Raw genomic sequence first — 24,136 nt, forward strand, 5'->3', positions numbered from 1 at the left:
GTAACACGATGGTTAGGGATTTGGTTTTAACAGACTGATGCTTGCTTCCGACAGGTGTGGGGGCGAAGGGGATTCTCCAGCGTAGATCTTTACAGCTCCAAGAAATATCCACGCACGTATTCCTGGTATCTTCACGGCTGACTGCGTCAAATCCTCTACAACGAAAGGACCTTTGAAACGTCGCCTGTTGTTGTATTATCTCCATCTGTGTTATTTGCCCTGCACCCCTTCTGCTTGAGCTGATCTGAAATGACAGAGATACTTGAAGTCATACAGGTCAAGTAATCATGTACCTCCTTGTCATGATGCCTACGCCTGGGCATCAGGACCAAGCCCATCAGCTCTGGGAACAGGCATCCATATTCTTATTAAAACCCCAACAGCACAGGCTGGGGGCTGTTTGGGTTCAGTCCTGGCGCCTTAGGCACCGGGCTCATCATAGAAATCAGTCCTGGCGCCATAGGCGCCAGGCTCATAGACTTTACTTATCTGATGCAGCCCATGCTGCAAGTGAGTCCAAGCCAATGTGAGGCCTGGATGGGACTATTTTATTACAGGGACTATTTTTTACTCAGGTGTGGTTCTGGGGAACTTCTTACCTGGAACTACTTTAGAGGCTATTTAAACCACACCCGAACAGCAGCACACGCTTCGCGTTATTCTGCATCCAGCAGCGTAACGCTCACTGTGCCTGCAGTCAGCATCCAGTCTTCTGCCACACCCGCCTCGAATCTGTAGCTCCTAAAACAAAGAGGAAAGAAAAGGACAAGGTTAAAAAGCGAGCTATTTTCGAATTCCTCACCTGATTCCGGATCCATCTCGCCTCCGGACCTGGAAAGAATATCATTTCAGTACGAGTCGCATCTCCAGCTGCAGCACCGCGCCATACTCACTAGTCCTCGCAGCATCTTTCGGCTCAGAGCTGCCTCCATCATTTCTTCGCAAAACTCCGGCACCTGGGGGACAAAAGAAAACAACAAGGTGAGCCTAGAAAACCAACAAATGTAACTCTTATCACCATAGACTTACCTGATTTATCACCGGAGGCATTATTCTATAACTCTCCACATCTTCATGTGCCGCACCTGCAAAGAGAGAGAAAACCGCACGTTAAACACGTGCAACATTTACGGGACAGCGTCGGGTAATACAGACTCTTACCTGAGCGCCACCAGCTACCACGAGAGCATCTTCTCACGAACTCAGCTGCAAGACAAGGAACGAAGGGGGGAACAAGAGTGAACATCAGACATATTGAACTTTATGAACTTGATACTTACTGGTCCTCGCCAGGAACCTCAGAGTCAATACTCTCCAGAACTCTCCCACGCCTTCAAACCAGTGAAGTAACTGGCATCAACGCGCCCCTACAATCCATGCAGGATGGAGAGCTCATCTTTCAAGAGTATAAGGTGAGATTGCTGAGAGGGCACTTCGGAGGTGATTAGTGGGGAGGACTGTGGGGGGTGGGTGCCATCACTTGAATCTATGGGTGGCTAAATTCATCTCTCCACTTGCAGGAGAATACTTCTACGGGTCAAGCAGACAAGATTAGGAGGGCCAGTCCAGTCAGTCATCTCTGCACTACGCATCACGTTGGTGGAGACCGCAGCCGTCCGGGTCCGACCGACACCCCTGTGGGAGCCAGGTGAGCATAACAGAACGCGAAGCCTCTCTATAAATCCCCACCCGGGCGTTATGGAAACCTCAATTATTGGGGGAACCTAGGGCGGAAGTGCACTCCGCTCGCCAAGAGAGTAATGCCCTCAGGAGACAACTGATTGTCTCGAAGGAGCGCACTGACGATCTGGCTAGGCAGCTGCTGCAGAAGCAACCAGGGCAAACACCTTTACCAGGACTCGGGGGGGAGTCCAACACCTGTTTCATCGAGCAATCCAGTGCAAGTGGTTTTACCAGGGGCTATTCCTTTAGCTCCACCTGAACGCTTTGCTGGGGACCCAAAAAGGTTTGCCGTGTTTATGAACCAATGTCGCTTGCACTTTTTATGCAGACCTGGAGCTTTTCCAAATGACCAAGCCAAAGTAGCTTTTGTATTATCATATTTGAGTGGCAGTGCAGCTGATTGGTCCATTCCACTAGTTAATCAGGATGACCCTCTTCTTCGGGACTTTCAGGGTTTTCAAATGAGCATGGAAAGACTATTCACTAGACATTCCCAGGGACAGGCCCTGGATAACGAACTTTTATCCCTACGACAAGGTAACCAGGATCTGTTAACCTATATCGCAAACTTTAATAGGTTGGTGGCGGAAACCGGATGGCCAGAGGCAAAACGAATTACACTATTCCATCGTGGACTTCGGGGAGAACTTAAAGATGTTTTGGCCCAAGTTGTGAACCCACCTCAGGATTGCGCAGAATATATAGACTTAGTGGTCCAGTTTGACCATCGACTTCAGGATAGAAAGGCTGACCGAGCTAAGTTCGAGAATCGGGTATTGGTTAAACCCAACGTCACCCCCAAATGAACAGATGCAGCAGAACCTATGCAGATCGGGGGGGTTAAGGGACCCTTAACTCAAAAGGAAAGAGAAAGGAGACGGCAGATGCAATTGTGTCTATACTGTGGGGCCTCAGGACATTTTCTACGGGATTGCCCTATAAAACCATTCAAGAAAATAGTCGGAGTAGCTGATAGAAATCAAACAGAACCTGATTCGGGAAACGACCACGCCCGACAAGCGTAGAGGTCCGCTTGCCGAGCTTGAAGATGGACACTCAGACCTCGCACCTAATCATACCAATGGTCCTTATTGATCCAAGGCAGCCATCATGTATGCACGCAGTAAGGGCATACATTGATAGCGGGGCCATAGGAAACTATATGGACCACGAATTGGCTTCTCGGATGAATCTACCTTTCTGCAAAAAAACCTCTTCGGATGTCATCACCACAGTTGATGGAACTGAAATTGCCTCTGGGCCTGTAACCCATTCCACCACAGAGATGACACTGTTGGGTCAAGATGGGCATCGAGAGACTATTGTGTTTGATTTAATCAAAGCCCCGCAGTTCCAAATAATACTGGGGATACCTTGGTTGGAAACACATAATCCTAGTATTGATTGGCAAGAGAAGAGAATAACCTTCCCGGATTGTGCACACACCTGTTACCCAGAAAAAACCTTGAACAAAGGCCTGGCCACAGGTGCAAATCCAATCGTGCAGTTACCTCAGGAATATCAAGAATTCCAGGATGTTTTTCAAAAAGAACAGGCACACACCTTACCACCTCACAGATCATACGATTGTCAAATCGACCTCATACCCGGTGCACAACCTCCATGCAGTAGGATCTACGCCCTTACCGAAAACCTTCAACTATGACAATACTTGGACCAATACCTTGCTAATGGCTTTATTCGTCCATCCAAGTCCCCTGCATCCTCAGCTTTGTTATTCGTGCCTAAAAAGGAAGGTGACCTCAGAACATGCATAGACTACCGCGCATTAAATCAGATTACGGTGAAGAACCGATACCCATTGCCTCTGATCCCTGAATTACTAGACCAAGTAAAGGATGCTTACATCTACACTAAATTGGATCTCCGAGGGACATATCATCTGGTACGTGTAAAGAAAGGCGACGAATGGAAGACTGCCTTTCACACCAAGTACGGATTATTCGAATATCAGGTGATGCCCTTCGGGTTGTGCAATGCACCAGCAGCCTTCCAGTATTTTATGAACAATGTCCTTCGTGAACTCATTGATGTCTGTGTTGTCGTATACATAGACGATATTCTAGTGTACTCCTCCTCAGAATCAGACCATGTTAGGCACGTGCGTGCAGTCCTTGAGAAACTACGCCAGCACAAGTTATATGCAAAATTGGAAAAATGTGTTTTTCATACTACGAAAGTTGAATTCCTTGGATTTATCCTGACTCCAAAAGGAGTCCGAATGGACTCTCGAAAGGTGGACGCAATTCTCAAGTGGCCATCACCCAGTTCAGTTAAAGGGGTATAAAGCATGCTCGGATTTGCTCATTTCTACCGCAGATTCATTCCGGATTTCTCACATGTTGTACACCCCATCACAGCACTTTTGCGAAAAAACAAATGCTTCTTGTGGACCGAAGAGGCTGAAAAGGCCTTCCAAGAGCTGAAAGCGAAATTCACGTCTGCACCTGTCTTAAAGAATCCCCGCCCTGAACTTCCATACATAGTTGAAACTGATGCATCCAGTTTAGCCATGGGAGCTGTCCTGTCCCAGAAGGATCCTGAAACCGGTCAACTTCACCCAGTAGCATTTTGGTCCAGAAATTTCTCGGCACCCGAGTTAAACTATGCGGTTACCGATAAAGAGTTATTAGCCATCAAATCCGCCTTCAAGGCTTGGCGGCATTATCTTCTCGGTGCCAGGCATACCATTACTGTAATCACCGATCACCGGAACTTGCAGTATTTAAAAACAGCCAAAGCCCAATCATCTCGCCAACTTCGATGGGCATTGTTCTTTGCCGAGTTCAATTTCGTGATCACTTATCGACCAGGCTGTAAAAATGGCAAAGCAGATGCCTTACCCCGAATAGGGATGGGAGAAGCATATGTGAACCCGGAACCGGTGCCTATAATTTCAGAACAAAGAATTCTTGGCATAACTACTCTACAGACACTAGAGGATATTCATGTAAAAATCCAACAACTCTTCGATCCAACAGCCCTGCAGGACTGGGTAAAGAAAGGCCCAGACTACTCAGCCATCAATGACCTACCTTATTATCAAGGGCGACTATTTCTACCACACAAGGAACTACAAGAACTAGTCATCTCCAATTATCATGACACCCTGATGGAAGGGCACCCAGGTATCGCAAAAACTGAAGCTAAAATTAAGAGACAATTCTGGTGGTCCACCTGGCGAAAAGACGTAAAGTCATTTGTGATGTCTTGTGGCATTTGCGCCCAAAACAAAAGTCAGAAGAAAAAACCAGCTAGCCTTTTACAACCTTTGGATATTCCACCTACACCATGGCACACCTTATCTTTAGACTTTATTACAGATCTACCTCCATGTAATGGATTTAACACCATTCTAGTTATTGTGGATCTTTTTTCCAAGATGGCCCACTTTATTCCTTTAAAGGGATTACCTTCTGCTTCAATTCTGGCCAAGGAGTTCCTCGAAAACATTGTTCGAATACACAGATTTCCTTCCGTATTGGTCTCTGACCGAGGTAGTCAATTCTTTTCACATTTTTGGAAGAAATGTTGTCAATTGGTGCAAATCGACGTGAGGTTATCAGCCAGTCACCATCCCCAGACCGATGGTCAGACGGAGAGGACCAACCAGACCCTTCAACAGTACCTACGTTGCATGCTACACCAGACCAAAAGTAATTGGAAAGATATTTTATGGATTTCCGGGTATGCATACAATAACTCTGTACATTCAGGAACCGGACAAAGCCCCTTTTATACCATATATGGACATCACCCTCGAACCTCAGAACTAGATTCGCCTCAGCACTTAGAAATGCCCACAGTTAGTCATTTGCACTTTACTATTACACAAGCCTTTAAGGAGGCAACAGAACATTTGAAACAAGTAAAAGAGAAATATAAGAAAAATGCTGATCAACATAGAAGTGAAACTCCACAATACCAGATTGGGGATCAAGTTTGGCTGGCTACAAAACACATACCTCTGAAGGGAACTCGGACTTTTAACCCTAGATATTTGAGACCTTACACCATTAAGGCCATTATCTTTTTTTTTTTTTTTTTTTTATTGTATATGGTTTACAAAAAACCTTTACAAATAGAACAAACTTTATAATTAGAAAAACAAGATAGTAAAAGAGAAGATAAACATTCATTGCTTTGCATTTGCATTTAAAAAAAGAGAAAAAAGAAAAATACCCACTAAAGAAATATGAAATTACAGATTTACATAAGTTGCAAAAGTTTGCAAATTATACAGAAAAGGGACAAACAATAGATAATCAACCGGTTTCAGATTTAAAAATTTGATTGTCTAGGATTAGTCAAGTCAATACAAAGTACTAGTTATAGAGAATAACAAATAGAATAAATGCAAGGTATAAAATACAAAATACATTGCTCATATTAAAAACACTGTGCTCATATAGTAAAAAATTCATAATTCCAAAAATAGGAGCAGGAATCAGACCAAAGGGGCATATAGGTCAAGGGCTCTGATAAAGCCCGCCACAGCCAGACCAACCTTGATGTTCGAGATTGAGAGACATTGTGACCAAATCCAATTGTCTACCCCCAGTCGCCCCATAACATTAAAAATGCCTAGATATTTGTCCCTTAAAGAGGTCAAGGCCTTACAGTCAAGAATGAGATGCCGAGAAGTTTCAGTGACCCCCAAAAGTTTGCAAAAACGACAGGTGGGATCCAAATCAGAAAACTTCTTCCTTTTGCATAGGACTTCCCGAGTGGGAAGAAGGTTCCATCTGAGTTTAATGAGAAGAGAGCGGTAATGTCTATTAGGAAATTGGCTCAAAATAAAAGACAACACACCTCTCTTCTTATGATCAAATTGAAGATCACTCAGTGAGGAATAACCATGAAGTTTTTCGATAGTGTTGCTCCAATCATGGCTGAAGAGGGACTCCTTAACCTTATTAGGGTTTGTAAGTAGTGTATCCCTGTCGGAGGATATATCCATCAGGGTCTTATCGCAGAGAGTGGAGAAAAGATGGAGATATATGTTGTGGCCCGAGTGTGTCTCGGAAAAAATCATGCGGCCCACATCAACATATAAAGTATCAGGTCTAGGGGAAAGCAAGGCTGAGAACAGTGAGAGAACCCTCCAAAGAATCCTAGCTCGTAGAGAAACCAGACCCAGCTCATATCTGATGGCAACAATAGGAATTGAATTGGGCAGTTTTAAAACTTTCCTCCAGTAAATGCCCTCAAGAGAGTCCCAGAAGGGCAAAAGTGTAAAGTAATGGAGTTCCATACCATACAATAACTTTGGAGTCACCTTACCCTTGAAAAAGTCTACCACGGGTTTGAGGGAAAACATACAATATTTATTCTCCAAAGTACGTGATTGGGAGATGAGAGGGAGCAGTTTCTGTCTAAGAAATCGTCTCAGTTCTATCACCGATGGTTGGGCCAAGATCAAAAAGCCCAAATAGACGATTTTGTTAACTCGAGAAATGTTTGCTCCCCCCATTTTCCATACTTTGTTGTTTCGGGTTCTCCCCTTTGAGAATTCCATGATACGTGTTTTACCAGGATTGATCTTCAGCCCATTTAGCAATGCGTACTGTTCAAATTTACACAGGAGCCTCTGCAGGCCCACTTTGGTCTGGTCGAACAAGAGAAAGTCATCGGCATATGCCAACCAGGAGAATCTCAAGTCCCCAAGTTTAGCACTAACCATGCCTGCATTTTTCAGGAAGTTATCCACATCAGCCAAATAGAGGATAAATAGACAGGGAGCTAACGAGCAACCCTGTCTCACCCCAATACGCGTCCTAATCCTCCTAGAGAGAGTACCAGCCAAATCAAGCCTGATGTGTACCCCCGAGTTTTCATAGAGGGCCATAATAAGAGAAAGGAGGCCCGCCGGGATGCCCCATTTAGTTAATTTTTCCCATAATCTGGATCTAATGACCAGATCAAATGCATTAGATAAATCAATAGAGGCAACATACAGAGGACCGTCAGATTTTCCCCAAGAGGAGGTCTGAAGGGCAGTTATAATAAGACCATTGAGATTGGTAGAGTGGCCGGCCCTGAAGCCAGTTTGGTATTTGGGGAGAATATGATTTTCCCTAATCCATGTGTTAAGATGGGAAAGGAGCAGAGAAGCAAAAAGCTTACAGTCCGCGTCTATAAGAGAGATCGGTCTGTAATTCTTTACCTCGGAACGTAGGCCTCTCTTAAAGATTGGGACAATATGGGCCGTATGCCAACTCATAGGGACCTTCCCGGAATTTACTACGTCCTGAAAAAGCAGGAAAAGTAGATTGGCCCAAATCTCGGGCTCGGCTTTGAATGTATTGTTCGTAAGGCCATTTGGACCTGGCGCCCTAGATTTCTTAGCCTTAGAAATAAGACAGAACACTGTCTCAAGATCAAAAACTGGTTTCCATGCGTCTTTCGATGGGTAAATCATCGATGCATCCGAAGCCAAGTCTTCCTCCCCAATATCAAAAAGTTTAGAGTAGTAGTCAAACCATTTGGCCTCTGGGATTGCATTAAGCTGATCAGCCATCAATGTGTTATCTAGGCTGGAAACCGAAGCCCAGAAGGCCCTCACATCTCGTTTTATTAATACTGCAAGCATATACTGTGCGTCATTTTGAATCATGGTAATTTTTCTATGCTTACAGTAGTTTTTGTATTTTTGGCGGATGGTTTTAATTTTTGTAGTTTTATCTGCCCAATCCATATCTAGGGCTTGAACATCCCTAATAAGTTTCTTAGTAAGGGCCTTTACATCGGCCAATTGTTGGTCGAAACTATGATTGTGGAGTTTTTTGAAGACTCCTTTCCTTAGCTGGCCATAAATACTACTCTGTAAGACATTGAGAAAGCTATCAAAAGAAGAGGTGTTAAAGACTGCTATTTTCCAGCAGAGCGAGGTGTGGTTAAGGGAAGAGATCAGTTTGTTATTAAGAACACTGATGTTAAAAGGAGACCACCTTATCCCTGTCCCTTGCCTAACAGTATAAAGCTGAGTGGGTCCACCCTCCGGCAGAAGCTTGGTAAAAAAGGGGCATAGAAATTGAACCCGGAGAATACCATGGTCACTCCATGAATTGAAGGACACCTCGACATTAGAAGAAAATGGAATCAGGGAATGGTCGACAAAGACGTAGTCTAAGGTGGAAGATAAAGACGATCTACGCCAAGTTGGGCAGGAAGGATTAGTAGCATCATAATGGCTGTTAAGACAAGTTAGGCCAATTGAATCCAGGGCCAGATTCCAAGATCGACCCCATGTAAGTTTTAGTCCTGTACGTGGATCGTCTTCCATAACCAAGCCCAGGTCATCATGATTGGATTCCAGACAGAGAGTACAGTCTGAATTTAAATCGCCCGCCAGAATGAGTTTACCCATGGGGTGCAGATATCTCCAGGCAATGATTGTATCAGTTAACTTCTCCAGAAACAATTCAAGAGGAGAGATTCCCATATGCCAGTAAACATTGACCAAGAGGAAGTAACAATTAGAGTCCGGAAAAAACACCTCTAAGGCCATAAAGCCAAAAGGTGTATCCGAAAGCTCCTTAGCAACAGAACCGAAGGAGGTTCTTACCCCTATAATGAGTCCCCCCGATGCGCGGCCTCCCAGGCTAGGTTTGGCACATTGAGAGAAAATATCGAATCCATCAAGAACTGGAGTTGAAAGTAGCCAAGTTTCTTGGAGAAAAAAACAATGCGAAGCCTTAATCACGGCAACCGTTTCTAGGTTCGTGAACAAATGAGAGTTACCTCTAGAGTTCCAAGAAAAGAAACCGAAGCTATATAGAGGTCGGGCATTCGAAGAGGATTCTGATTTAGCGGGGGTTAAATCATTTCCATAAGCCTGCGGTGACATGTGCCCAGCTCGCGAAGTCTCCATTAGATTTGGGCAAGAAATGCCTCCGTTGGGGTGGGGGAGTTCTTTCTGGATGGTAGACCATTGTGAGGTTACCTCTATATTCCGCGCCCTCTCCTTTATTTTTGGCAAATTGAGAAGAGTCCACTATTTTTGCTTCAAATCCTAGTTGCTTCAACCCTTCCATATGCCCCATGATCAAGTCTAAAACTACCTTCGATCTAAGAATGATATTACTAACATCTACCCGATCATGGAAAGGGAATAAGATGCAATCTATGTCATAGCTAGAAATAAGCGAAAGCGAAGGGAGTTGGTGAAAGATTTTAAGTATGTTACCACGATTTAGACAGATTGGCATATCTTCGCCCCAAAGACTAGAAAGCTGTATAACATCACCAGAAACTTTTGTTGTTGCAGAGACAGGTAAGGACTCAGTGATTTTTTTGGTAAAGTGCCCAAAGGGGTCAGCCGCCAGATCACAACCCCTCGCCCCTCTTAGTATAGTCCTATTATGGTTGACATTTGGCCCCAGTGGAAATCTTTCCCAAGAATTGGAAACGTTCTTGTTATGGGCAAAGTCAAACCCAGAGGGGACCGCTTCTCGAACCGCAGACATGCGCATATTTGAGATGCTAAGAGAAGCATGGTTAGAAGGGGGGAGAGTCGATAAAACATTGTCTGATCGATCTGTCATATCTCCATCCCTCTTAGTGCAGCCCATATTAACAGGGGGCTCCTCAGAAGCAGAGAAGAGTGCCGGGTCAAAAGAAGAGAGCCGAGTAGTAGGAACCTCGTCCTGTGGCAAGCTTACATTTGAATTAGACACTGTCACCTTGCAGATCTTGGGAACAAGTAGCGACTGAAGTAAATGTTTAGCCATATCAATGTTAACCATATTAACAGTCGGCGTAGTTAGAGAAGTGTCCGGGTGATTCAGACTTTTACCAGAAATAGACTCCAGAGAAGTAGAGGGGAGAATTGCTTCTGGGGCAGAGTCCATAACCTCCGCTGCAACAATATCAGTTGGCAGTGCTACAGGGTTAGTACTAGTGGATGCTGGTACAGTAAGAGGTGTTATCTGAATGCTAGAAACTGCAATTTCACCAGTACCAACAATCATTGGGCCCGCATCTATAGAAGCAGAGGTGTTAATCAGCATACCCACCGCATCCGTTGAGACAGATGCGCGTGGTAAAATAGGTGGAGCATTGGCGGTATCTGGAGTGGTCACATGGATGGGAGAGGGGATTGGTTCAACAGAGTTATCAGTCCCCTGTGGAACTGAAAGAATGGTTGAAGGGACTAGAGAGTTTGCCATAAAGAGGTTTTTGAAAAATTGATTAGTATATGAAGTAATCTTTTTGACATTCTTCTGATTTTTTGTTTTCTTCATTTGTTGGGTCATTTTCCTTTTCTTTCCTAGACAGGGGAGGACTTTTGGACAAAAAGTTTCCACTGGGGGCTCAGAGGAAGTTGCTGCGATCTCTGGAGTTAGGATAGTCATGTTTTCTCCTGAGGATGCGACATGATCACCTTTAGAACGGACGGCCAACTCTGCAGTCCCACCTGCACATGGATGGTCTTGTATAGAGGGTTTGAGGGATACCCTTGGCAGAACCTCCTGTACTTTGTCCTCTCCTCTTTCCATAGATAATACAGTCGGGACACTAGGAAGTATATCTGTAGGGTCGTCAGCCTCTTGCAAACCATCAGAGGCAGCACGGGGAGTCATAGAGGAAGAGCCCCGGGAATCAGGATCTGGAGGTTGGAGGACCAGAAGACCCAGGGCCGCATTGGGGACCACCCCTAAAGTAGTTGCCGTGATCCCTGTAGGCCCCTGATGAAAATCGTGTGTAGGGGCCAAAGGTGGATTGAAAGAGGTAGGGTCAAGGCCTTGAGTGGTCAAAAATTGATTTTCTTCTTTTATAATTTTTACTAATTCTTCAAATCTATCTAGGCCCTCCAGCCTAGAATATATTTCGGTAAGTATACGTGAATGGGATCTAACCTCTGACCAGATGTTATCATAGAGACTCACAAAAGAACTCAGAACCATATTCAGCGCAGAGATAGTTGGATGGGAGAGTTTAATTCTATCATCAACATCTTTAAGGGTATGATGTAGAATAGACTCACTGGGCGGATCAGTTTTGAAGTCTGGAAGAAGACCTCTTTCTTTTAACCAGTTTTGTTTTTCAGTATACTCGTCAATAAAGTTGGTGAGATCTGAAGGGGAACCTGCCAATGATTCATCACAAATTTGTTGTGTTACATTATTTGTTTTGTTAAGATGGGAGTCCAAGTGGCTATCAGCAATTGCCCTATCTGCACATTCTATGATACTGATATCATCAATATCCTGGACTGAGAGATCTTCAATATCCAGTTTCTTAGCTACGTTAATTAAGTTAGTATGGGCCGGGGTATATACTGAAGGAAGAGGGTGAGGAGATTTAGCCAGAGTGCTAGAGACAGATTTCTTACCAAAAAAATGTGTGATGTTTTTCCCCTGGATTGGATTACCCTGGGTACCTAGATTAATTTTTATTTTTGATATTGAGTTGCGGGGCTTGTTAAGAGGGGTTTTGAACGGCAAAGAGATCCCATTAGGGGAGAAGGGAGTTCCCACCACGCTAGTAGAAAGGTTAACGTGAGAAAAAGATGTGTGCTTAGAATCACTGAGTAAAGCTTTGGATCCTAAGGAGGGTAGAGTGTGAGAAACAGCAACGCTCCCAATGTCCTTCTTCTCTAATAGTTGTGGTACAATAACTTCTGATTCACCCACCATGACTGGGGGTATGGGCATACTAGGATTCAGTGAGGGAATCGATGGAACAGGGATATTAGGCAGAGGGTTGTTGTCATAAGCCATGTTAGTTTTAATCTTTGAGAAACTGACCCCAACCAAAAGATTGGAGGCAAGAGTAGCAGCTAGACGTTCTTCCTGAGTATCTATAGAAATGTCATGTATTCCATTGAAAATACAGCTATTATACGCTGTATTACGTGAAGTGATACCCATAGCATTGCAAGCCTCGGACCTCTCTCTCAGATGAATTTGGGCCTGGGCTATGTCCCTTAAAAGGAGAGGGTTATAATGGTCCTGAAGTGGAGCATCATCAGAACTCCCCCTAGCAATAGGAATGGGGGTTTCTGGCACAGTAACTGTAGATGGGATGGAGGGCATACTGACAGTGGGCGAAGTGGACAAAGGAAGTGAGACCTCCATAGCAGTCTGACTTCTAAGTCCCCTACGTGTCATTCGAATAGAACCTCAGCCTAACAGTAGGGAGAAAGAGAAAGAAAAATAAGAGTTATGCCTGGGAAGGTACCCAGAAATACACTGGAAATAAGCCTAGATGTCAGGGGAAGTTAGACATAGAGACACACAGCAAAGAATACTAGGCAGTTTTTTTTTTAAAAATTTTTTTAAAAAGTGGAAGTGTTAAAATATGGCACAAATAGCAAAAATCAAACTCTAAAAAACCAGTACATTGTTTAAAAATCCTACGAAATATATATGTAGCCTAGCATTAAGACCAAATTAAAATAGAGAGCAATGTTACACACTCAATTAAATAATAATTTTAGTAAGTGAGTTGTGTCAGCGTAATAGTCATTTTCTGGGAAGGGGACGCCCGACGGCTTGTGGAGCTGCCAGAGTCCGACTCTCCACCCCAAACCCTCGTAATAGGAATGCAACTTCAATTGGATTGGCTTAGGAAGGGCCAGAACAGTGTACTCACAGCCAAACAGCAAAACAGTATCTCCAGCCCTTACAGTCTCCAGGGCTTAACGCCGCAAGGGTGGCTGGGCGCTGTTTTTAGAAGCGAATCCTGTCACGTGATTGGTCACGTGTTCCGCAGAAGCTCCGCCCCCTTGAGGAAGCGGCCGGCAGCAAGAGCAAGGCTCGCAGTGCTGCTTGAAGAGCAGACTCGCTTAACACAGGAGCGAGTGTTCGGGTAAGTAGAAGCACCTTCCCAGTCTCAAGAAACACGCCGCTCGGGCGGCTGGGCGCTGTTTTTAAAAGCGAATCCTGTCACGTGATTGGTCACGTGTTCCGCAGAAGCTCCGCCCCCTTGAGGAAGCGGCCGGCAGCAAGAGCAAGGCTCGCAGTGCTGCTTGAAGAGCAGACTCGCTTAACACAGGAGCGAGTGTTCGGGTAAGTAGAAGCACCTTCCCAGTCTCAAGAAACACGCCGCTCGGGCGGCTGGGCGCTGTTTTTAAAAGCGAATCCTGTCACGTGATTGGTCACGTGTTCCGCAGAAGCTCCGCCCCCTTGAGGAAGCGGCCGGCAGCAAGAGCAAGGCTCGCAGTGCTGCTTGAAGAGCAGACTCGCTTAACACAGGAGCGAGTGTTCGGGTAAGTAGAAGCACCTTCCCAGTCTCAAGAAACACGCCGCTCGGGCGGCTGGGCGCTGTTTTTAAAAGCGAATCCTGTCACGTGATTGGTCACGTGTTCCGCAGAAGCTCCGCCCCCTTGAGGAAGCGGCCGGCAGCAAGAGCAAGGCTCGCAGTGCTGCTTGAAGAGCAGACTCGCTTAACACAGGAGCGAGTGTTCGGGTAAGTAGAAGCACCTTCCCAGTCTCAAGAAAAAGGCCATTATCAACCTGGTGGCCGTCAAATTGGAATTACCCTCTAATGTACGAATTCATCCTGTCTTCATCCTGTCTTTCATGTTTCACTTTTAAAACAGTTCAAGCAGGAACAAGATTGACCAAACCACCCGACTCCATCTTGATAGATGGAGAACCTGAATTCGAGGTAAAAAATATCCTGGACTCCAAGATGGTTAAATCAAAACTTTTTTATTTAATCGATTGGAAGGGCTACGGACCACAAGAAAGGTCATGGGAGCCTAGTGACCACGTTCATGCACCTTGGTTGGTGAAGAGATTCCATCGGGACTTCCCAGAAAAACCAGGGCAAGGGGAAGAACAACTTTAGGAGGGGCCTTGGGGGGGAGTGCTGTCATGATGCTTACCCCCGAGCATCAGGACCAAGCCCATCAGCTCCGGGAACAGGCATCCAGATTCTTATTAAAACCCCAACAGCCCGGCTGGGGGCTGTTTGGGTTCAGTCCTGGCACCATAGGCGCCAGGCTCATAGACTTTACTTACCTGATGCAGACCATGCTGCAAGTGAGTCCAAGCCAACGTGAGGCCTGGATGGGACTATTTTATTACAGGGACTATTTTTTACTCGGGCGTGGTTCTGGGGAACTTCTTACCTGGAACTACTTTAGTTATTCTGCATCCAGCAGCGTAACGCTCACCGTGCCTGCAGTCAGCATCCAGTCTTCTGCCACGCCCGCCTCGAATCTGTAGCTCCTAAAACAAAGAAGAAAGAAAAGGACAAGGTTAGAAAACAAACTATTTTCGAATTCCTCACCTGATTCCGGATCCATCTCGCCTCCGGTCCTGGAAAGAACATCATTTCAGTACGCGTCGCATCTCCAGCTGCAGCACCGCGCCATACTCACCAGTCCTCGCAGCATCTTTCAGTTTGGCGCTGCCTCCATCATTTCTTCGCCGAACTCCGGCACCTGGGGACAAAAGAAAACAACAAGGTGAGCCGAGAAAACCAACAAATATAACTCTTATCACCATAGACTTACCTGATTTACCACTGGAGGCATTATTCTATAACTCTCCACATCTTCATGTGCCGCACCTGCAAAGAGAGAGAAAACAACACGTTAAACACGTGCAACATTTACCAGACAGCGTCGGGTAATACAGACTCTTACCTGAGCACCACCAGCTACCACGAGAGCATCTTCTCATGAACTCAGCTGCAAGACAAGGAACGAAGGGGGGAACAAGAGTGAACATCGGACATTTAAACTATATGAATTTCATACTTACTGGTCCTCTCCAGGAACCTGAGAGTCAATACTCTCCATAACTCTCCCACGCCTTCAAACCAGTGAAGTAACTGCCATCAACGCGCCCCTGCAATCCATGCAGGATGGAGAGCTCATCTTTCAAGAGTATAAGGTGAGAATGCTGAGAGGGCACTTTAGAGGTGATTAGTGGGGAGGACTGTGGGGGGTGCCATCACTTGAATCCACGGATGGCTAAATCCATCCCTCCACTTGCTGGAGAATACTTCTACGGGTCAAGCAGACAAGATTAGGAGGGTCAGTCCAGTCAGGCATCTCTGCACTACGCATCACGTTGGTGGAGACCACAGCTGTCCGGGTCCGACCGACGCCCCTGTGGGAGGCAGGTGAGCGTAACACTTCTTTCCTAACAATTCTGCTGTTGTCTAGGCATCACTTCTAGTTCTAAATGGAGGTGTGAGGGGTGTCCTCATCCGCCTCCCTGTCACTATTTCATGGGGCGTAAAAAGGTGGTCAGAGCCTGGCTGATTTCTCAATGCATACAATGCCAGTGGTAGGCAATGCAACCATCCTTTTTTTAATGTAAGTTTCAATTTGGCTATCCTTTCTTTAAGCAAGCCGTTGAGTCTCTCACAGAATCCATTCACTTGCGGGTGATAAGCCGATGAAAACTTGTGCTTTATACTAAGCAACAAGCTTATTTGCTCAAAGTATGCGCAGGGTAGTGTAGCTGTTCCAATGCCACCCTTAATAAGGCTACAGGCATCACCGGTTTACCAGTGCTTTTCTGTTGCCACAATGGTTCAGAAGGGGATAAAGAACACCCCCTCCACGTCCACAGGTATTTCTCATCCTCAGGCGCTTCCCATGGATTTCCATTACTTGAGTTTTAGACAGGCTATTATAGCCTTCATGCACACTCATCATCACTACCATGCTTGCATTCACATCAGGCGTGTCAAAACTCATAATGTTTGCTGAACATGCAACAAATTTCGTTTCCTCATCTGCAGCTTGATTTCCTTGCGAGATAAAGTCTACTTTCTTAGTGTGAGCTGCACACTTTATGACTGCAATGGCTACTGGGAGTCATAGTGCCTTAATAAGCCTGTCCAATAAGGCGGCATGTTGTACTGGAGTGCCGTCTGCTCAGAGGTAGCCCCTCCTTTTTCAACGTGCTAATCCTGTGTGTACCGTCGATGTCACATAGGCAGAGTCACTGTACACTGTTACTTCCTGGTCTGCATGATTCTCGAGCGTGACAATCAGCACCACTAATTCTGCAGCCTGTGCCGAAAAGTGAGATGGTAGTCATGCACTTATCAATACTTCAAACTCCCCATTGGCTCTGTGCTTTACCACAGCGGCCACAGTGGCACCTGTATATCTCTGTCCATCATTTTGATCGATCCTAGAAGAACCGTCAATAAAGAGAATCTCCCCAGCTGCCAAAGCATTTTCTTTCACCCTCAGGATCTCATCATAGAATTCCTCATAGTTCGAGCAATCACGTGCATGCTCGTCTTCTGTCAGTGGTTCTGCTATGAACATAACAGGGTTCACTATTTTGCATTGAACTATTATAATTGCTGTATTCGATATGACCACCTCGTAGACAGAGGCCTTTTGAGAAGTCAACATACCCTTAGGTTTCTCCAAAATAGCAAATAAAGCATGTTCAACAAACAATGTCATGGAGCACCCCATTACTTTGCTGGCAGCCTTCTCAATGGCGAACATGGTGGTTGCCAAAGATTGTTCACAAGGACAGTGACCCCTCATTACTGGGTCTAGAATCCCACTGTAATATGCTAAAGGCTTATAACTCAATGTAGTTCGCTGTGTGAGCACTGCTGTTATGACTTTACTATTCGTGTGCGAAAATAAAAATAATTCCTCAGCATAATTGGGAATTCCTAAAACTGGAGCTGTGCTAATTGCCTTTTTCAGTTCATCAAACCCTTCCTCCATTTCTGTAGTCCAGACAATTTTCTCCTGGCATTGTTGTGCAGTTTCATGGCTTGCAACACTGGTCTTGTGTATGAACTGTAATCGAAGACCCATGCTCTAACATAATTGTATAGTCCTAAAAATTGCTGCATTTACTTTATCGTGTGCGGTTTTGCTGTTTTCAAAATACCCTCAGCTCTTTCAGGAGTGACTTTCTTTCCTTCATGCGAAATTAACTGGTATATGTATAACACCTCTTCTTGACAATATTGCAATTTCTCTTTATCTACTTTATATCCTTTCTCTGCAAGAATAATCATCAGCTGAATTGAATCACGTCTGCACTCTTCTTCTGAAGTGATACAGACTAATATGTCATCTACGTATTGCAACACAAAACTTTGCAAATCAATATTGCTCAAGTCCCTCTGCAGGACTCTATTAACGATCGATGGAGCCTCACAATACTTCTGGGGTAATCTCGTTCTTTTTAACTTAGTCTGTCTGAACGTAAATAACGTCAGATCTTGAGAATCCTTATGTAACGGGATTGAGAAAAACACATTTTTTAAATCAATCACAGTAAAATATCGCACCTCAACAGGGATAATACATAAGATTGTTGCCGGATTAGGAACTAGAGGAAACTCAGCCTCTACAATCTGGTTAATCAGGCGTAAATCCTGTATTAAACTCCACGACTCCCCTTTACTTTTGTTCACAGGATTAACTGACGTATTATACAGTGACTCTGACGTCACCAAGATGCCTTGATCCATCATGGCGGATATTGTCTTAAAAATACCTTCATCTGCCTCTTGAGACATAGGATACTGTTGTGCTCGGGGTAAAATTGCTCCTGGCTTCAGTTTAATCTTAACTTCTCCAACTCTTTGATAGGCCTGCGTCATAGGGGCCTGTTGTCCATAATGAAACTGGCACTTTCGCCATGTCCTCATCAAAACATTTGGGATGCTTTAATGCGAACATCATTTAAGGAACCTCACATTGTATTGCACTTACCCAATAAGTGATACTCATTTCAAATACTACCTCATCATCTGAGGGATGATCTTCAAATAAATCCTCATCAGTGACATCAGTCAATCTGCAACCCTCCTTAATGGCAATCACTGTGCACCATCGTCTGCCTTCATAATCAACTCCCTCAAGCACAGCGATTTCCCCCACGTACTGTGGCTGCCTGTAATTCTAAGGGAAATATTTGTCCTCCCTCTTCATCCATAGGTATCCTTGGCCTAAATAAAAACTCATCAGGTATCCTTACAGTCTTACCCACTTCTCCAGGTAGCCATGTTAGCAAAATGCATACCCTATAGTGAAAGACCTCTGGTTCTACCAGTACTCCTCGTATGGCCATTTGTTCTGTAAATGCCATAATAAATTCACTCACATTTAAACAATGCATTCCTGGAGTCAAACACACTATGCCTTCATCAGTGATTGAAATCGTCATGTTCAGTTTTGTAATTAAATCTCGGCCTGGTATATTAACTGGCGTCAGTCTTGAATACAATAATGGCACAGATATGTCATATTCATCTATAGAGAAGTAAAAGGAACTCTACTTGTAGGTCATGTGAAACTTTGAGCATTCATGGCATTCCCAGATAACGAAGATTTCCCCTCTCGTATACATGAGCGTGTTGCACCCGTGTCTACCAAAAAAGAAAAAGATGTGCCCCCTAAAGTGACGTCAACCCTCGGTTCCTCTTGAGGATTGGGAGTCACTGATAGTACTGAACACATCAAGTCTCCCAGTGGGTTGTCCTATTGTGGGTACATGCTTATTCCCCTAACTGTAAAGGGATTCCCTCCCTCGATAGTGACACCTCCTATCCTGGAGTCATTAACTGTCCTGTGCTTGTGCCTTGCTGTACCTGCATGGTGAATGCTGTGACTGCCCTTGTGGCAGACTGTGTCTGCAAGTCTTGCTGCGCTCTCACAGCTGGTGTCTGCTGCTGCACTGTCTGATTTTGAGCAAAGCCCTCTCCACCTTGTTGAGCATATCCAGGAGGGTAAATACTGCCCCCTCTTGAGAACTGCCCATTCTGTACAAACCCTTGACTCCCGCATGTACGTGCTATGTGTCCTGTCATTCCACATGTCCAACATACAGGGGGAAATCTTCGAATCTGTCCTCTCTGCATGCCCTGATGATCATTCTGCCTAGGCTGAAACGCGCCCTGGTTATTTGGAATTTCCCTTATTATTTTGAAATCCTCCTCTACCACGGAAGTTTCCTCTTCCTTGTGGAATGAATCCATTATTACCTTGATCAAATTGCCTTTGGTTATTCACCTGCGGCATGCTTACTGTCTGCTGTACACCTGACCCTTCTCTGCTAGTCAACATCGCCCCTTCTATGGCGTATTTTGAAATTTCTTCTGTGCCAACTTCGCTTCTTCTCCTTTCCTAGCATCATCTTTCTTTCAATTCTTTTCCTGCAATAACCTGCAATAGTGTGCAATGGTCAGCTGTATTTCTGACCACGGTTTCGCTTCCATACCCACCAGTTTCTTGAGCTGTTTCTGTACTTGGTGTGGCAGCCCTTGACATTTTATATGATAAAATACAGGTATAGATTTTCCCCATGGCTCACGAGTTTCCAAAGACCACTGCTCTTGGAAATTCTGAATATAAACAAGAGGATCCTTGCCATTATAGCTCCCATATCCGATGTGTCTTGATACTGTACTCCTAGCGCTTTCCAGACTACTGCTCTACAATTATTGAAAGGTGCTCCGTCGGGAGCAATGTTCTTTGCAGTGACACTGGAGTATCCTGCTCTTGACCAAATGTTGTCTGCTCTCTCCCCAAGAATAGCGGCAAGACGACCTTTAATGCCTCCGATAGCTAAGGTGTTTCCTCCTATCATTTTTCCTAACTCATGTATCCATTTCCCAGCACCGGAAGTTAAGCTCAGGAGTTTACACCTTAAATTATCCTTATCCATTTGTGGCCACGGTATATATTGTGGTCTGGCTCCTCATTTCTTTAACAAGGGAAACTGCAATATCCTAAGACAACTCTTTATGCTCAAAAGTACATGAGCCTCCTTCACAATCGTACAACTGTGTGCTTTCAAGCAGATCATCTTTACCCTTTCCTCTCAGTTCTTTCTTAGTCTTCATATCATAATAGACTTTATCGATCGTGCCACCAATGCTTCTAGAGTCAAACTCATCCTCTAGATTTCCTCTAGACGAACCTGGCATTGGTTCATGGGTCGGGAAGAATTCCTCTAGGACCTCCCATTCCACTATTGGATTTGGTTCCATTATTTGTTTTTCAATGCGATCAAGATTGTGTGATCTCTGTCTTCTCTTTTGTTCCATCTATCCATCAAGGTCTCTTCTCTTCCTTGCTTCCTCCCTTACCCTTTCTTCTTCCTGTCTTTTCATGTCCCTTCTCTCATCTGCCCTTTGTATTTCTTCGTCTCTTCGTCTTTGTATACTTTTGTCCCTTAATTTCTGTTCTTCCTCTTCCTCTCTCTTTCTAGCCTTTCTCGTTCTCCGATTGCCCTCTGTTCGTTATCATATTTTCTCTGCTCCTCTGCCCTTTCCTGTTTCTTCAGTTTCCCATCTTGATATAACTGTTCCCGTCTTTGTCTATCCTTTCTTTTCGCCCCATCTTCTTTCAGTCCTATGGGGCAAAAATGGGAATGGGGAAGGGCCATGGCGGCATGGCGGCATGGGGAATTACCGCCCCACCAACCTCGGAATGGGGTGGTAATCCCCCATTCTGCCATGGCGGACACCGGCATGGACCATGGTGCTAATAGCATCATGGTCCTCCGCCTGGGTCGTAATGAGGCCCTATATCCTTTTGTCCATGCCCCTAAAAAATACTCCTACGGAGTGTGATTCAATCTCTTTAGACCGTATTTAAATGAGTCCATAGTCTACGTCATCCACTATTGGAACACTAGATATGACTCCTTCTGATACGTGGTGACGCAGGACTCTTGGCTTACTCTACTGGGATGCTTTTCGTCTCACAGTTTCTCTCTCAATAGCTTGACGGTCCCCGTCTCAAGTCAATTCACTTAATAGCTCGACGCTCATCGTCTCAGGTTATTTATCCCCTTTAGAACTTGATGTTCATCGTCTCAAGTTTAATTATCCCAACCGTCCTCCGTTACTTGTTTCCCATTATTGTTTTCTTCACTCAATGCCCGTTCACAATTTTGCCACCTCACTCAGTTCTACTCACCATTTGCTTTTTCAACTTCCTACTCTCAAGATCAACCAGCCTTTTCAACTTTCCGCTCGGCTCATCTTCCTGTAGAAATCGGGAGGGGTTTCTGCCTGAGAACAAGGAACCCGTCTAATCTGTGCTTGCAAGACTTGCTTAATACAAATTTCCGTTATGTACAGGGAGCTTCATGTCCTTTCAGTTAAATGCCAGAGGACGTTAGATATTGTCGGGACCCCAAAGCTTACTAGGTCGATAGTTCTTTAACCATCCTCTCCGCTACCACGTGAACCGCGACAGTCAGCCCAGCCCTTTAAGATGAGGTAGCAATACTTTGAGATGAATGGGGATGCAGAAGATACTCAAACATCAATAATCGAAATGACTCAGGAAGTTGGCACATTTGACTGTTTTAATGTCAATTATCTAAAACAGGGAGTACAACAGACATCAACGGACATCTTGTAGCATGATCCCAATGAAATTCATAAAAAACATCCTTTTTATAAAAAAAACATCATTGCTGACGTTAACTTACGTATTACTAACATCATCCTATGTGTCAAACTACAAAAACCTAGTGGCAAATGTGATAGGCTTAGAGGGAACATCTAGGTATACATTCCATACTAGTCTAAGAAAGTGATAGGCTCTTCAACGTCAGGTGGGACTACTAAGCCCAACCTTCTAACAGGTCACTACGAACGTCACTAAATGTACGACGTCCCATTTGTTACACAAACTATAGGACCCTTAATTACGTGGCCCCCTACAATTGGTTGACCCTCGTCAGTACTTTTTCACCTACTTTAGCAGCTCGCAGGCTGGACTTCCAGGTGCTGGTGAGCTGCTCATAACCATAGCTTTTCACCAATTAGCATATCATCCATCATCACCTCAGTGGTCTGCACGTCAATTAAGGCTTTGAACTTGGCCTTGGCAATGTTCTTTGCTCTGGAGAATACGAGGGAGGTGCGGCTCTCATGTTTGTCTAGTTTCATCCCTCCACGTGACTGATGACCACAAATTTGAGCTCTGGTGCATTTAAAATACTATTATTTAATGAAACTCTGACATCTTCCTTGTTTTCGTGCATGTCTTCTGAACAGGAGTTTCATTATTTCACACGATTGTAACTACTGTCTGATCTTCTTGTCTAGAATGACCTTGGCTTCTTGGGGCTGGTCCAGCCTCGCCCCACAGAGATTCACTTCTGTATTTAAATTGCTTTTCAACTGCGACACACTGAAAAGAACAGAAGGCCTTCTTTCCCTGGTCCAGCTCTGCTAGAACACGTAGTGGAATCATACATTCCTTATTTGCTCCTATATATGTATACGTTGGTACATGCCGCAATCTATTCACTACATAGCTAGCCTCAAGAATACTTTGTCTGCTTGCGTTACGTTGCATCTGTACACATGTAAAATAACTTGATATCTTCATCTTTTCTGTAGCATAAGCTTCTTCATCACGAGCTAGAGATGTTGCTTATCTTTAATACTTTCTTGATGCCTTATAGACTATTTACATTCTCTTGTCTCTGCATCTCTTCTATATACGTCAGTCTGGTATCGTGAGATGTCACCAATCTGTTCTTTCATTCATTTGTCCTGCTTCTTCTGGGATTTCATTCAAATGGCCATCATACTGCCTTGTATGTAGCTATGGCTTTCTCAATGGGAACCTTGCTTCCATAATTCTCCTTGGTATTGGTACTCTCACTGGTACTGCACGTGTTTCACACTCTGGTTCCCAACATACAGGCAATATGGGCGAGGTACTTGGGGGGGGGGGGATACTTAGCCCTTCCTCTCCTCTACAGTAATAAAAATACAAGTTCAGCGCGGTATGAAAGAATGCACTTATCAGCTGTGAGAGTGGCACTGTAAAAAGGGAGGGTGCTTGTAGAAATGTAATTTCCTTGGACACATTGGTCAGGTTCCAAAGGTAAGCTTTATTACAGTTACAGCATAAAATGATAAACATGAACTGCTGGAACCTTCACGACTGGCATTCCTGCACTCACAACCAAACATTCTCTCAGGCACACTAACATTCTCTCATGCATTCCCAAGCACCTGCATTCACGCCAAGCAAGATACAAAACATCTCCCTCCTTCACACACACACACAAATCCACAAAAGGAAACATACAGGGAAACCACTCGTAGAGGGCAACTTTTTTTGTAAAGGACGGAGGGCGTCCCCCCAATGTACTGGCTGTGCCTCCAACAACAGCCACTCATTTGCAGAAGGTTTCCCCTCCATCTACCCATACTCTACTTCTCTAAACAGAGGCGGTGGGCGTCCCCCCAACATACTGGCTGTGCCTCCAACAACCACTCTAATGGAAGGCATCACCCCTAACTACCCATGCTCTAATTCACATAGTTACGTGAATTGGAAGTCGCCCCCCCTTATTCACATACACGTCTGACCCACTCCTCACCTCACTTTAACTCTGCAATCGTACACACTACCCACTGACCAAACCTCACACTGGAGGAGAGATCCCACTCCATCTCAATACACAAATGTGTTGGCACGGTGTCGCCACGAACCATA

This window comes from Ambystoma mexicanum, chromosome 8, assembly GCF_040938575.1.
Source record: "Ambystoma mexicanum isolate Mex_15411 chromosome 8, UKY_AmexF1_1, whole genome shotgun sequence".
Classification (NCBI taxonomy): Eukaryota; Metazoa; Chordata; class Amphibia; order Caudata; family Ambystomatidae; genus Ambystoma; species Ambystoma mexicanum.